Consider the following 13,144-nt stretch of genomic DNA (forward strand, 5'->3'; position numbering starts at 1 on the left):
AGTTTAACAGAGGACTGACCAAAAGGCAATGGTTTTTCATTTCGTTGAAGCTTGTGTAAAGGGCTTATGTAATGTTTGAAGTGGTTCCTGAGTAGACGTGATATTTACAATGTCCGTAATTCTTTTGTATTGAAATGCAATCTCTACCTGGTTGCCTTCAAAACATGCATATGATGGCCATAACTCACCCTTGGGACGAGGAATTGTTAATTTGGAAACTAGGGCCAAATTTTACTTTGGGCAGCTCCTTTGAAGAAGATAATTATTGCGTTAAATTCCTCTTTTTGAGAGGACCAAAATCAACCTAAAGATCATTAAATTTAGATAAGGAAAAGTATATTTTTGAAATTGACCCACACATGTGAAACTTATCAAGGTCGGGTTGGAGTTAATTTTACAAGTGAAACAACTCTCCTCCTCATATAAAAGCCAGTGTCCTCCAACCTCATTTGAGTGCCTCACACGCATTTTCTTTTCTCTGAAATGACCGCAGAAGGAAGGTATCTCCAGCGAAGGATGAAGGGCCTGTTTGGTGTCATGTCAGGGTTGTTTGGTGGGCTGTGTCCCTTAGGAAGAAGGCCGAGCCTCTTAGGGTCAAGTCTGGGCACATTTGTGGACTGTTCTAGGCTTATATATCTTCTATTGCAGGTCTGAGTTGTATCTAAGGTTGACTGCAGGCATAAGGATAAGTTGAAGTGTGTGGGTGTAATTTTATAATGAGAAATCCCTCTTCTAAGTGGGCCGCACCTACTGGAGCTCTTCTCAAGCTGGCTGCAGGCCTTACCATGCTGATTAATAGGCCGAGAGGGTATGCATCTACCCAGGTGGACCGCAGCCCCAATTCTGTGAAGACTGGTAGACGTGGAGGCCTATTTGAGGGCTGAATTAAGTGCAGAATTGTACCAGAGGGAGGTCAGCTTATCATGAAGAGAGGCCGCAACAGTATAAGGGTGTTTTGGATATGTTTGTGAGGGCTATTGCAGTATGACACATACCCTAACCAGGAGTTGCTATCATCAACAATAATCTCCAGCAATTGCTTGTGCAGAGATGATGTGATTGGATAATTCTGGATGCTTGTTGGATAGATTGAACAACTTACAGTAGTTTCTTAATGAATTGCAAGTAACCCTAACCAGACACAGTCTCCTCAGCTGTATGACATCAGGAACATCTTGACTGCTCCAGAATTACAATTGTGATTGGACCATCTACTTATCTAAGGGCTGTGATACTGGATCTACAAATTGGCAAGTCAATTTTGACTTTGAACTATTGTACTCTCTCTCTCTGCTGAATATTTGATTATAATAATAAGAAGAATTGATCAAGGGTTTTCCCTTGCTTGTGCTATATTCTTGTTTTCTCTTGTCTTCAACACTTTTCATTTATGTTCTTTCCTTAGTTACTGTCAATATGTGATTGCTAATGATAAACAAATTGATCAATAATTGGGCTAATAAGGAACACTGAAGTAACTGTCCTAAGCAAAGAACATGTTAACCTAAAATTAACAGGAATGCTTTTTGATTACAGTCTACAAAGCAAACTTCTCCTACATAAAGATCCCCTTGCCACATTTAAACTCAAAGTCATGTTTAATATTATACACAACTACTGAAAGTGTAGTCATGTTTATTATTATACACAACTATTGAAAGTGTAGAAATTCCACGAAATTCTGCAACTACTAATATGAACAATATGAAGACAAGTTTCTTTTCATATAGACACAAAATTTTTCTACCAAATTGCAGTGGAATAGGAACAGAAATAAACACATAATTCACACAATAGAACAACACAATTTTGCTAGGGAATTGTTGACGGTGCTGGATCCCACCAACATACAAGGGGTCTCCCTGATATGAAGTTCCAATCAGAGACCTCACACCGTTTGGTATAGGAGCCCCATCCGGAAATGTGGCCCGATTGCCATATACTTAAACATTTGCCTTGGCTGTAGTCGTTAGCAGGAAAGAGCAACACATGTACTTTCGAATGAGCAAGTATGCCTTGTGAAATGTTCAATTGTAATATGTATCCAGGTTCTTTCACCGGAAGGGAAGAGAAAGTGAGCCTTTAGAAGAAAAGTATTAGTACTATTCCAATAAAGACACACACACATACATATGAAAGAATCGTTAACTGTCTAGCAAAGTAGTTCACATAGACATAACGATCATTTAAACAATTACAACACACATCCAATGATATGAGCACCAAAGTCAATGAAATAGTTTAATTTCCTTAGTACATATGAACAACACACATACCACAAACATATAAAGAATAGTCTTATTACATTCACGATATATGCATGAAAGTGTGTTGGCTCAATGAGCTTCAAATATTAAGCAAAAGTTCCAAGATACATTGATACAATGAGACACCACTAGCTCCAATAGTGGAGCATTAAGCCACTACTTGCTCTCCAAAAGAAAAATCTTTCTCTCTAATGCCTAGGTGGAGAAGCCAAGGTGAAAAGTCCTTTGCTTGAGTAATGATGCTTCTTTATAACAAGAGGAATGACCTTTCATATTTCTCATGACTCTTGAACTATCCTCATGAACCTTGGACTTCTAATGTGACCTTCCATGAGACTTTTAGACTTTTCCTAATGCCTCTTTTGTCCATGTATGACTCTTGGACTTCCACATATTTACATTACAATATTTTTCAAAATTACATCATCATTTTCCACATCATCATGTGACGACAACATGACAAGTCATAGACATTGATGACTTGGACTCATAGTGACTTGTAACATGGAGTTCTTTGAGAAGTGACGACACTGCCACTATGTCTTCAATACTTGTAACAAATCTTGCATTGTTGTTGCCTTCTACCCTCCAAAGGGTCTTGAGAAATCATGGAGTCTTCATGAGTCACTTTGATCATCCAGATCCATCATTTCTTCAACTGCCGCAACAAGGTTTCTATGTACCTTTTGTCTTCAAGATGCTTCCGTGGGCAACTTTCTTGACAAATCTCCTCATAGATCCTTGCCATGCTTTATTGAACAACTGCAAGTATATATCACTCGTGGCAAGCAAACATTAGCTCAAAAATCTCCTACTCTATCATGTTTTATGCAATTTTTTTCACTGTGGCTCTAAAGTGCACAAAGGAGAGAGAGAGAGAGAGCTTCTGGGTGCAAAGCACACTTGCAGGAGACAGAGGAGGGCTTCATTGCTCATCGAGACTGTGCCATGTGCAGCTTTGGAGGAGGAGGAGGCAAGGTGGGCACAGGTTGTAGTTGCAAGAGGCAAGGGAGCAGGATTGTCCATTAAAACTGCACCATGCACTAGGGAGGAAGGCCAGGGCCACAAGGAGGGTGCGGGTCATAGTACTAAGGCATAGGGGGAGGCACCACTGCCCTCTGGAAGTGTGCAGTGCACCACACCGGGAGGTAGAGGCAAGACTGGCGCAGTGAGGGAGGACATGTAGCAAGGAGGAGGGTCTGCTGACTAGAATTGCATAGTGCGCAGGAGAGAAGGATAGAGAGGGATTAGGGTGGCGTAGGTCACAATTCTAGCTGACAAGGAGGGTCTCCACTAGGCCTTAGAAGCGCGCAGTGTGCTCTTCCTAGCCTGGAGGGCAGGCTTGCAAAGTCAGAAAAATGGTTAAGTACCGAATGGTGAAACATGTGAAAAAACACTGAGTTAGGGGTATTTTTAAGCGTTACACATCTCAACTCATTAAAAAAACCTAGGCAACACCAAGGATTAAGAAATATACATCAAAATGCTAGTTCACAAACACTCTCCAAGTGCAACGGACAAAGTATGTGCAGTTGCGACCAATAAGTGTCGTTTTGTAACAAGGAAGCGCACTATGTCTCCAAAGTGTGCAATAACAATTGCTTCTCTTAGTGATTTGATGACACTTAGGAAGGAACACAGACACTTGAAACATGTGTAAAAACATGAAACGACACTTGAGGACCAAAAATGACACTTCACATGACAAAAGGTAGACTCCAAAATTCGAATATAGCAAAATTTTGGAGGGTGTTGTAGCAACGATAACACTTGGTGACACACTGGGTGAACTTCAACTTCTCTGTTGGGGAGGAGTTTTCGGTAAAGAGTTAGCCCTTTAGGAAGTATTGATTCTTTAAGTGGATTACTTTGGTTTTCCCACTTAACTCAATTATAGATGTAGTACCCACCTTTCCTTCCTTAGTTTAACACACCAATAAAACTTGCCATTTCACAATTGTTTCGATCTAGGAGAAGGGTAATATGTAATTGCGAGTTAAAGATAATCAGAGTCATAGTTTTCATCTATGGTGTTGTTCTGCTGCCAGCAAGCTTTTTCAGTACTCTGGCAGTGTCACTATAGGAACACAAGTATTGCTTCGCTGCCAGCGAACCTGGTCAGTACCCCGATGAAGTTACTTGCTTCACCTCCCTGCGCAGGAAGCCTTTCTCTTCTTTCACCCTTTATTTGTTTTATTTACAGAACTGTCTTAGGCGCTTATTATTTCACAGTGGCGGAATAGGGATCCTGACTTATTGAGAGCAGAAGAGGTTGTTCCTTCAGAGAAGGTTATATATACCTCTGATATTGGTTTGCTCACTATTGATTTTCCCCTTTCCTTTCTCTACTCAATTGGATTAGCATGTAGAACACCAAGTAAATTCAATACCAAGTTAAGGAATCAGGATGCTAGAATAGATACAAGTATCATGGTTCCACTCAAAGGTTTCCTCTTGAATGTATCGTATTTTCCGTTTGGACATTACTTGACTTAAGGCATTTTCCCAAACAAGGAAGGAGAACTAACAGATAACCAAGCGTTGTGATTGTCACAATCCCTGTTCATTTCACCACATAATCTTTTCAGGCCATACATACACTCTCACACAAGGTCTTATTTATGTACATTGACCAAGACAAAGGGAAAGAAACAAGACTTGATAGGAACAAACAACACAAAAGCAAGAAAGAAAACTATACATAAGAAGGATTGTAGCCTAGGGCTGCTACTGAAAGTAATGTTTAAGATCTCAGCCATTGACGGGAAGAGGGTCAATCCTCCCATCTAAGGATTTCAACTTGTAAGAATGGTGGCCAAGCTTTTTGATGATGGTGTATGGTCCAATCCACAAAGCTTGAAATTTGGTGTGCTTGCCTTTCTCTTCGTGGGCTTTGTCCCACTTCAATACTAGGTCACCCACACCGAAATCTTTGTTCCTTGCGGATTTCTTATCAAACCAATGCTTGATTTGGTTTTGGTGTATGGCAAACTTTTCTTTTGCTTTGAGCCTTTCTTCCTCAAGCTTAAGAAGAGTATCTATCCAATTCTGAACAAGGAGACATGGTTTGCCTTGAGATTCCTAAGAAAGCTGCAAGGCTGGAAGGTATATGTTTGGTGGAAGGATAGCCTCTTTTCCATATATAAGGAAATAGGGAGAGGTTTTCAAAGAGGGTTTGGGAGTGACACGGTCAACCCATAATGCATTCACCAAAACATTATGCCAATTCTTTTATTCAGAGAAGACGGTTTTCTTGATAATACAGATCAAGTTCTTATTGGTAGACTCAGTCAAATTGTTTCCTTGTGGGTAGTAGTTTGATGCATGCTTTAGAACAATACCATTTTCTAATGCAAACTCATAAAGCTTTAACGAAGAAAAATAAGTTGCATTATCAAAGACAAGCGATGTAGGAATGCCGAACCTGGTTATGATATTCTATTTAAGAAATTGGATGACTTCCTGATCATTAACTTGTCTTAGCAGAACTGCTTCGGTCCACTGAGTGAAATAATCTGTTGTGATTAAGATGTATCGGTGTTGCTTTGATGAATTAGGAAATATTTCACCGATAATATCCAATCCCCATTGTTGGAATTGTAGGAATTTACAGGGTAAGTTCCTCAGACAGAACACCAAAGGACACCGCTCACAAACAGATCACAGATCAATACACCAGTACTTTTGACGTGGTTAAAACCCTCAAAGAGGGAAACAGTCCACGGCCTGAGCCAACGCGGCCACTTCAGGCAATTTATTAATAAAAGAATGAAATTTTACATAAGCTTCTCTCATGAACAGTTAACCTACAAATGACCCTCCATGCTCTTTAAATAGAGATCATGGACCAATCGGGTGTTAAGCCACAGATCAAGTGTCGGTAATACCGAGGAGAGATTGAACCGTCGGATCACTACATATTGTGACCGTTGGATTGTAAGTTACAAAATGTACATAGTAAAGAAACACACTTTACCTAACTCTATACTAGACCAAGTTATACTTAACTATTTCCTATGTGTCGGAATATCCTAACATCCCCCCTTAAGAACAACTTGGGATAGGATTGAAGGATTTACAAATATGACACAATAGGAGAAGGAAGGAGGCACTAGAGCCTATCCCCCCTTAGTGACAACTTCCTGAACTCCAACCATAAATCGAAGTTTAGTAAACTTCGCCTCTGTGAGAGCCTTTGTAAAGGTGTCTGCAACTTGATCATCTGTTGAACAATATTGCACTTCAAGAACATGGTCGTGAATGAGCTTTTTGATGAAGTGCATGTGCAGTTCAATGTGTTTGCTGCGCTGATGTTGGACTGGATCTTTGCATAGTTGAATGGCACTTTGATTATCACACCAAAGTGTAGTCGGATGCTGCTGCTGAAAGCCAAACTCTGATAGGATCTGACGAAGCCACAAGGCTTCCTTACTGGCTTCTACTGCACCACGATACTCTGCTTCTGCTGAAGAAAGAGAAATGGCACCTTGTTTCTTGCAAGCCCATGTAATAGGTCCTGAACCAAGAGTGAACACATAACCTGCAGTAGACTTCCGATCATCAGGGTCACCAGCCCAATCGGAATCAGTGAAACCAACCAATAGAGGAGATGCTTCGGCACTGTAATGAATCCCAAACTGAACTGTACCTCGAACATAACGAAGTATTCTTTTAGCTGCTTTCCAATGACTTTCACGTGGGTTTTGCATAAACTGAGCAACAAGGCCAACAACAAAGGAAAGGTCAGGACGAGTATGGGTTAGATACAAAAGTTTTCCTACAAGTTGATGGTATAAGGTAGCATCAACTTCAGGAGAAGTACAAGTGACTGAAAGTTTGACTCCAGACTGAAAGGGAGAAGGGGCTGGCTTACAGTCTTCCATGTGAAAATGGCGTAGAATATCACGGGCATACTTGGACTGGGAAAGGGAAATACCTTCCTTGGATTGCAAGACTTGAAGACCAAGAAAATAATGTAAGTGTCCTAAGTCTGTCATTTCAAACTTCCTTTTAAGGCTAGACTTCACATGGTTTATAAGGTTGGGATCACTACCAGTCAGGATAAGATCATCAACATAAAGAACAAGAATGATAAGAGACTTGCCCACTTTCTTGGTGTAGACAGTATTGTCAGAATGACACCTAGAAAAGCCATTTTCTAAAAGAAAGTTATCCATTTTGGCATACCAAGCTCGAGGAGCTTGCTTGAGACCATAAAGGGATTTCTTAAGCCGACATACAAGGCTGGAGTCTGTTTGTATAAAGCCAATAGGTTGTTCCATATAGATTTCTTCATGCAAGTCCCCATGCAAGAAGGTAGATTTAACATCCATCTGATGGACTTCCCATTTGAAAGAGGCAGCAAGGGAAAGAACAAGGCGGATAGAGTTCATTTTGGCAACAGGGGAGAAGGTTTCAGTGTAGTCAATGCCTTCAACTTGTGAAAAACCCTTAGCAACAAGACGAGCTTTATGTTTATCAACTTTCCCATCTGGTCCATACTTGGTTCTTAAACCCATTTGCATCTAACAAGTTTTCGTCCCTTTGGTAGAGGAACAAGATCCCATGTATCATTTGCCAATAATGAATGATATTCTTCATTCATAGCTGCTTCCCAATCTGGATGGCCTGAAGCTTTTGCAAAGGTGTCAGGATCATAATTCACTGAAGCTTGAGCCAGTGAAGAAGAGGCTCTATCAAACTGAGAACGTGTACGTCGCTGATCTGTAGGATCACTGACAAGATCACCTGCTGCATCCCGAGTAGCACGGACCCATTTTGGAAGCTGAGGAGTTGAAGGAGGATCCTGAGAAGGTGGGGGAGGATTTTCATCCTCGCTTTCATCATCTGAAGAAGAAATATTTTCAAAAGTAGAAGAGATAGGGAGAGGTGGCACATTCGCCGAACTAGGCTCGTAGGCCAATATATTTTCAACAAACTTTACATCTCTTCTAATGATAACATTTTTGGACTTAAGTGGAATAAGTCTATATCCTTTGACATCTTCAGAATATCCAACAAAAATACATTTTTCACTCTTAGGTTCTAAAGCTTTATGTTTCTCATCTGGAATATGGGTCCATGCTTCACTTCCAAAAACACGAAAGTGACTTACATCTGGTTTAATTGAGCTCCATGCTTCTTCTGGAGTGATATTCTTTAAAACCTTAGTAGGAGTGCGATTTATTATGTAATTTGCACAGTTAATTGCTTCTGCCCAATAAATAAGACTAAGTCCTTTAGATTGAAGCATACAATTAGCCATTTCCTTTAAGGTGTGATTCTTCCTTTCAGCTACACCATTTTGTTGTGGAGTATATGGAACAATATGTTGCATTTGAATTCCATTCTCAGTGCAAAAGTTGATGAATTTGTTGTTAACATATTCTCCGCCATTATCAGATCTTAGCTTAAGAATTTGATGTCCAGATTGTTTTTCAACAAAGGCCTTAAAGGCCAAGAACATGTTAAATACTTCACTCTTGAGTTTTAAGAAGTATACCCAAGTGCGTCTGGAGAAATCATCAATGAAAGTTAAGAAATACTTGTAGCCAGAGAATGAAACAACTGGAAGTGGACCACATAAATCACTATGCACGAGCTGTAAAGGGGCTGAGGCGTCCCAAGAGGCACGTTTTTCAAAACTGTCCCGATGATGTTTTCCGAGTACACATCCGGAACAAACACCATCTCTGCAAGATACTATTGGAAGACCTGTCACCATATTTTCTTTACATAGATTCTGAAGAGAGCGATAGTTTAAGTGACCAAATCGCTCATGCCAAATTTTGCTTACTTCATCATTATGAGCAACAAATACCGAGGGAAGATTTGATGACCCAAAGTTGTGAAACTTATACAACCTTGTAGAATCATCAGCAATGCCAGTAGCTAAAATCTGTCTAGGATCTTTAGGTCCTTAATTACAACATTGTGAGGTGAAAATTCAACGATTTTACCTTCACCTGAATGAGTTATCTGATATACAGATAGAAGGTTGCAGGATAAGGTTGGAACACATAATACATCATTAAACTGACCATTGTCTATATGAACAGTTCCAGTCCCTGCAACACTAAGAGATCTATCATCACCAACATATGTATTTTTGGTGTTACAATCATTTAAAGAAGAAAACATGGCTTTGTTTTTGGCCATGTGATAAGAAGCTCCAGAATCAATGAGCCACTCATGAGAATGAGAAGAAGAAGATACATTTAGTGCATAGCCAGACCGAGATGCTTGACAACCACATGCAGAAAGTGCCATTCCTGAAGATGAAGTTGAAGTTGAAGAGTGCTCCGAATGGATGTTATGCTTCTTCATTGCTGCTTCCAAGGCTTCCATCTTCTTAAAGCATTTGGATTCTAAGTGGCCATCTCGATTAGAAAAGTTGCAATGCCTATCAGTCTTATTCTCTTTGTTTTTATTTGTCTTATCATTTTGTTGAAATGATTTTTCATTTTGAGGCTGAAATTGCTTAGGACCCTTGTTTGGTTTAGGACCATTCGTTTTAGGATACAACTTCTTAAGATTCTTTGGATTTGGTTCCTGCTGGGCGGCTAACGCTTTCTTAGAAGAGTTTCCAAGATTAAAAAGACCAAGGTGTAAGAGTTTTTCTTGTTCTCTTATTAAAGAATCACAAAAAGAATCAAAGGAAGGGGACTTGTAGTCTTGTCCTTGAGAAATGAAGGCTTCTCTTGTAGAATGGAAGGTGGAAACAAACACAGAGTAGGCTGGTCCCAACTTAGTAAGAATGGAATAGATAAGGTTACTATCTTCTTTCTTAACCTTAACACCTTCCAAGAGAAGTCTAAGGGTCTTGAACTTGGACAAAAAATCTTCAATGTAAGAAAAATTATTGGGGTCCAATGTAAGCAACTCATTTTCAAGTTGATGGGCTCTAAGTTCATTTTTGATTCCAAAAACTTTAGTAATCTGTTTCAATGCTTCATCAGGAGTATCAAGTTCTGCAATATGGAATCTAAGATCTGGAGAAATAGACATCCCTATCAACCCACGTGCTTGATCTTGCCTATTTTCCCATTTAGCTGCCTTATCTTCATCTTTCGGTTTGGTTTCTTGGCCTGAGGCTATTCTGTAGAGAACTTTACTTCTAAGTAAATCCACAATGTAGGACCACCATTGGAAGTAGTTGGTGCTGTCAAGAATAACTTGGCATGGACTTTCCATTTTAACATAAACTGAAGCTATAGATGCTGAAACTAAGTGTTGCAATGGAAAGATCTCGAAAAATTAGGCTGTTTAAAAAAAAACGGTTCTGAAAATGGCTTCCGGATGAAGAAGTTATGGCTTTTTGAAGAAAATTTGATGAAGATGTCGACGAAGTGCGGGAATGTGCGGAAATGAAAAATCCGCCCCCACAAAAAGGAGACTTGAACTCAAGACCTCTACTCTCATAAATTAGCTTTGGACCAAGTGAGCTATACAAAAAGTTTGAGAGAGAGAGAGAGGGGGGGTTGAAGCTTTGGGTTGCGTGCTTGCTTTGAGAAAACTCTTTTTCCCTACAAAACAAAAAACACAAAACCCAACACGGACATACAAAAAAAACGAACCTTGCGGCTCGAAGTTAGCTTTAGCCGGAAACTAAATATTTTCCTCAATGTTTCTGATTTTCCGAGATCACACTAAGGCGCAGCGGAAAAGAGCATACGCATGAGAAAAAATCCTTCCTTTCTGTTTTTGATTTGCCCAGATCGCACAGAGTCGCGGGGCAAAGAGCATACGTAGAAATGAAAGGTATAGATCCGGTAATAAAAAAATGCTAAATAAACCGAAACTGAAATAAACAGAGAGAAAATAACCGTAAACTGCAAATAAACACTGTATACCTCCAGATCTTAAAAATGACGCACGCGTGAAACGAAAGGGGTTCCTCATTGGAACAGATGCTCCCAACACAACAGAGCAGTCCTCTCGGCCCGAAAGCAGTCAGAAATAGTAGATCTAGGAAACGGAAGTTGGATGCAGTTCTACCGGCTTCAGATTTGGATCACCAACAGACGCGACCCTCAAATAGCTCTGATACCATGTAGGAATTTACAGGGTAAGTTTCTCAGACAGAACACCAAAGGACACCGCTCACAAACAGATCACAGATCAATACACCAGTACTTTGACGTGGTTAAAACCCTCAAAGAGGGAAACAGTCCACGACCTGAGCCAACGTGGCCACTTCAGGCAATTTATTAATAAAAGAATGAAATTTTACATAAGCTTCTCTCATGAAAAATTAACCTACAAATGACCCTCCATGCTCTTTAATTAGAGATCATGGACCAATCGGGTGTTAAGCCACGGATCAAGTGTCGGTAATACCGAGGAGAGAATGAACCGTCGGATCACTACATATTGTGACCGTTGGATTGTAAGTTACAAAATGTACATAGTAAAGAAACCCACTTTACCTAACTCTATACTAGACCAAGTTATACTTAACTATTTCCTATGTGTCAGAATATCCTAACAGGAATGGTTCTTCGACTATTATGGGTAGCAATGAGGCAGTTGGCCTTTGATCATGACCAACACATCTTTGACACACTGGGCACTTTCGGGCATAGGCATGAGCATCCTTAAACAATGTAGACCAATAATAGCCGACCCTCATCACTTTATGAGCAATAGTATCGTGTATCGCCTGCGAAGTGTCCACCTGCTGGTCCATCATGGAGATCTCTTAACACCCTTTTTGAATCTGGAGGCTCTAAGCATCTAAGCAGGACACCATTGTGGTGCTTTCAAAAAAGCACACCATGCACAAGTTGGTAAGATAAGGCTTTTAGACGTATTGCCCTCTTCTATTTAGCTGATAGATGTGAAGGCAAGGTGTCGTGCTATAAGTATTGTCGTATATCTGAAAACCAAGACGTGGTTGTACTTGTGGGAGGAACTTGCTTAATATTATACATCTCTATTTCTTTTTTTCACCTAGAAGGATCTTCGTCTAGTGAATCCATTGCTTTCGCTGCGAGTCGACAAAGACCATGGCCTTTTGACAATATGAACTGACTTGATTTCATTATCATATTCTTGTAAGCATGTCACCCAGTTCGCTCTCCTCTCACCCAACTCTTGTTGTACAAAGAGTGTTCTAACTGCTGGGTGAGGTACATAGATAATTGTGTGAGCTTTTAGGAGGTAAGGCCTAAAGTGTTTAACTACCTTGTGTGCTGCGTACGCTTGCTTATCAATGGTGGGATAATTCATTTATGATCCCTCTAAGCCAACACTCATGAAAGATATAGGTTGCTCATTTCCTTGATTGTCCTTCTATGTTAATACGACCATAATATATGAGTCAGAAGCGAAAGTATACAACAAGAAATCTTTGCCAAAATCTAGACTATATAAGGCTGGAGCATCAACTATGGCTTGCTTGATTCGGGAAAAGGCATCCTTTTCCCTCTTATCCCATTTGTATGTAGCATCCTTCTTTATCATCTCTTGTAACGGTTTGACAATTTGTGCGTAGTCAAAGATGAACTTACGTAGGAAATTGATCTTTGCCAAGAAAGATTTCATTGCTTTCTTGTTCACAGGAAAAGGGATTTGAGCAATAGTTTAGACCCTTTCGGGATCGACCTTGTTTGCATTCTTAGCAATGATATGTCCTAAGAGATTACCTTTGGGGACACCAAAGATGCTCTTTTTCATATTCAATGAAATTCCATATTTGTGACATCACTTGAAAATTAGTTTCAGATGACAAATATGATCAGATCTCTTCTTAAAAAACACTGTTACATCATGTTAATAGATTGCTACACTCAGTCCAATCAATCCACAGAATGCGATGCCCATGGTCCATTGAAATGTAGCGCTAGCATTTATAAGCCCAAATGGCATGCACTTGA

The sequence above is a fragment of the Pinus tabuliformis genome, chromosome 8 (assembly GCF_031772625.1).
Source record: "Pinus tabuliformis cultivar Carrire ecotype Pingquan chromosome 8, CPIR1, whole genome shotgun sequence".
Lineage (NCBI taxonomy): Eukaryota > Viridiplantae > Streptophyta > Pinopsida > Pinales > Pinaceae > Pinus > Pinus tabuliformis.